Below are 3892 nucleotides of genomic sequence, written 5' to 3' on the forward strand. Positions count from 1 at the left end.
GATCACCTGAGGTCGGGAGTTTGAGACCAGCCTGACTAATATGGTGAAACCTTGTCTCTACTAAAAATACAAAATTAGCCAGGCGTGGTGGCACATGCCTGTAATCCGAGCTACTCAGAAAGCTGAGGCAGGAGAATCGCTTGAAACTGGGAGGCAGAGGTTGCGGTGAGCCGAGATCATGCCAGCCTGGGCAACAAGACTGAATCTCCAGCCTGGGCAACAAGAATGAATCTCCAAAAAAAAAAAAAAGAAAAAAAAAAAGTTTGATATGGTGGCACATGCCTGTAGTCCTAGCTATTTGGGGGCCTGAGGTGAGAAAATCACTTGAGTCCAGGAGTTGTAGGCCACAGTAAGCTATGATCTTAATTTTTAAAAAATTAGCTTAGCCACGTTCAGCTAATTAAAAAATTTTTTTTGTAGCGACTGCATCTCATGATGCTGCCCAGGCTGGTCTTGAACTTCTGGGCTCAAGTGATCCTCTCACCTTGACCTCCCAAGTGCTGGGATTACAGGAGTGAGTCTTCGTGCCCAGCTTTTTTTTTTTTTTTTTTTTTTTTCCCCTGTGAATCTGATCTTATTTATTTATTTATTTATTTTTATTTTTATTTTTTATTTTATTTTTATTTATTTATTTATTTATTTTGAGACGGAGTTTCGCTCTTGTTACCCAGGCTGGAGTGCAATGGCGCGATCTCGGCTCACAGCAACCTCCGCCTCCTGGGTTCAGGCAATTCTCCTGCCTCAGCCTCCTGAGTAGCTGGGATTATAGGCACGCGCCACCATGCCCAGCTAATTTTTTGTATTTTTAGTAGAGACGGGGTTTCACCATGTTGACCAGGATGGTCTCGATCTCTCGACCTTGTGATCCACCCGCCTCAGCCTCCCAAAGTGCTGGGATTACAGGCTTGAGCTACCGCACCTGGCTGATCTTATTTATTTTTTACTCAAAAAATCTTAGATTTCTGACTGGATTCAGAATTAGAAGTGGAAGCTCGAAGAGAGGAAAGTCTTTGTCTCTTTGCAATTTGTTCCTGACGCTTCTCTTTAGCCTCCTTCATTCTCATAGCCAAAAGTTTGGCATGTTCTGCAGGCTTTGCCTTATTTTTCTGAGTCCGCTGCTTCTGCAGAGCAATTCGTCGCCGTTCGTGCTGCAGGACACGTGAAGTCACAAGACGCTGAATCTTGAGTGCTTTGGTCCTTGGTTTCCTACCTTCTTTGTTTAAGGGTTTTCTTACAACATACTGGCGGACATCATCTTCGTTAGAGAGATTGAAAAGTTTGCAGATTCTGCTAGCTCTTTTGGGCCCCAGGCGATGAGGCACTGTGGTATCAGTGAGTCCAGGAATATCCTTCTCTCCTTTTTTTACAATAACCAAGTTTCGAACACTCAGATTGTCATCCGCTGTGCAACCACGAACTGATTTTCTCTTTCTCCAGTTCTCCTTGGTCTGTAACAGGAATGCCCCTTTACTCAGTAGCAGGTAGACACAGCCATGGGTCAAGACACCCTGCTTCATGGGGAAATCTTGTTTGTCATTCCCACCACTGATTCGGACCACATAACCCTTCTATTCTTCACCCAGAGCGTCAGCAGCAACTTCTGTGGCCATACACTTCTCATAAAAAGTATGAAGTTTGCGTACATTGTCTGCTTCAGTGAGTTCCTAGCAGCCAGTGGCTGGAAAGGAGATGTCCAGCTTCATCTTGAAGCAGCTGAATGACTCCAAGGTGCCATGGAAAAGACTCGTGCCCAGCTTTTTTTTTTTTTTTTTTTTTTTTGAGACGGAGTGTCGCTCTTGTTACCCAGGCTGGAGTGCAATGGCACCATCTCGGCTCACTGCAACCTCCGCCTCCTGGGTTCAGGCAATTCTCCTGTCTCAGCCTCCTGAGTAGCTGGGATTACAGGCACGCACCACCATGCCCAGCTAATTTTTTGTATTTTTAGTAGAGACAGGGTTTCACCATGTTGACCAGGATGATCTCGATCTCTTGACCTCGTGATCCACCCGCCTCGGCCTCCCAAAGTGCTGGGATTACAGGCTTGAGCCACCATGCCCAGCCTCGTGCCCAGCTTTTTAAAAAAAAATTTTAAGCGATTGATCATGGGCTGCACGCTGTGGCTCACGCCTGTAATCCTAGCACTTTAGGGGGCCAAGGTGGGCAGATCACCTGAGGTTGGGAGTTCAAGACCAGCCTGACCAACATGGAGTAACCCTGTCTCTACTAAAAATATGAAATTAGCCTGGCATGGTGGCACATGCCTGTAATCCCAACTACTTGGGAAGCTGAGGCAGGAAAATCGCTTGAACCGGAGAGGCGGAGGTTTCCGTGAGCCAAGATCACGCCATTGCACTCCAGCCTGGGTGACAAGAGGGAAACTCCCTCTCAAAAAAAAAAAAGAGATAGAGAATGTTTACCTATGTAACAAACCTGCCACATCCTGCACATGTACCCCAGAACTGAAAATAAAATAATTTTTTTTTTTAAAAAAAAGAGAGATAGAATCTTGCTTTTAAAAAATAAAAGCTGGGGGCCGGGCTTGGTGGCTCATGCTTGTAATCCTAGCACCTTGGGAGGCTGAGGCGGGAGGGTCATGAGTTTAGGAATTCAAGACCACCCTGGCCAACACAGTGAAAACCCGTCTCTACTAAATATACAAAAATTAGCCAGGTGTGGAGGTGCACACCTGTAATCTCAGCTACTTGGGAGGCTGAGGCAGGAGAACAGCTTGAACCCAGGAGGTGGAGGTTGCAGTGAGGCAAGATTGTGCCACTGCACTCTAGCCTGGGCAATAGAGCCAGACTCCATCTCAAAAACAATAAAAAATAATAAAAATAAAAGCTGGGGTGCAGTGGTGCAATAAAACTGTAGCCTCAAACTCCTGAAATCAAGTGATTCTCCTGCCTCAGCCTCCAAAGTAACTGGGCCTACAGCTCACCACCATGCCCAGCTAATTTTTGTGTTTTTGTAGGGAAGGGGGGTAGGTATTAGTATGTTGCCCAGGGTGGTCTCGAACTCCTGGGCTCAAACAATCCTCTTGCCTCGGTCACTGCAAAGTGCTGGGATTTCAGGCATGAGCCACAGCGCCTAGCCAGGAACCATATCTTGAAGCTGATTGGGCCTTCTCTGATTCTCTGTCACTGTGGTTTGCTCATTATCAGTTTTGATACTCTCCACTGCTATTTTCCCCTGCAATTCATATGATGGAATGTTGACTGAGGGCCAGCTTTTGGGATCTGATAATGGCCCTTAATTTTTTTGTTGTTTTTGAGACAGGATCTCTCTCTGTCACCCTGCAGTGTAGTGGCACAATCATAGCTCACTGCAGCCTCAACATCCTGGGATCAAGACATCCTCCCACCTCAGCCTCCCAAGTTGCTGGGACTACAGGTGCCCACCACCACATGTGGTTGATTTTTTGAATTTTTATTTTCAGTAGAGACAGGCTCTCACTATGTTGCCCAGGCTGGTCTCAAACTGCTGAGATTAAGTGATCCTCCCACCTTAGCCTTGCAAAGTGCTGGGATTTCAGGTGTAAGCCACCATGTCTGGTCCCTTTATTTATTTATTTATTTATTTATTTATTTATTTATTTATTTATTTTTGAGACGGAGTTTCGCTCTTGTTACCCAGGCTGGAGTGCAATGGCGCGATCTCGGCTCACCGCAACCTCCGCCTCCTGGGTTCAAGCAATTCTCTTGCCTCAGCCTCCTGAGTAGCTGGGATTACAGGCACGTGCCACCATGCCCAGCTAATTTTTTTTTTGTATTTTTAGTAGAGACGAGGTTTCACCATGTTGACCAGGATGGTCTCCACCTCTTGACCTCGTGATCCACCCGCCTCGGCCTCCCAAAGTGCTGGGATTACAGGCTTGAGCCACCGCGCCCGGCCT

At 46.5% G+C, this 3892-nt stretch overlaps 1 pseudogene; it reads right to left on the reverse strand.

The window, feature by feature from the left end:
• Positions 1-929: 929 nt before the first annotated feature.
• Positions 930-1703, reverse strand: LOC120360362 (small ribosomal subunit protein eS6-like; annotated as a pseudogene).
• Between the last annotated feature and the right edge of the window lie 2189 nt (positions 1704-3892).

The sequence above is a fragment of the Saimiri boliviensis genome, chromosome 20 (genome assembly GCF_048565385.1).
Source record: "Saimiri boliviensis isolate mSaiBol1 chromosome 20, mSaiBol1.pri, whole genome shotgun sequence".
NCBI classification, from domain to species: Eukaryota; Metazoa; Chordata; class Mammalia; order Primates; family Cebidae; genus Saimiri; species Saimiri boliviensis.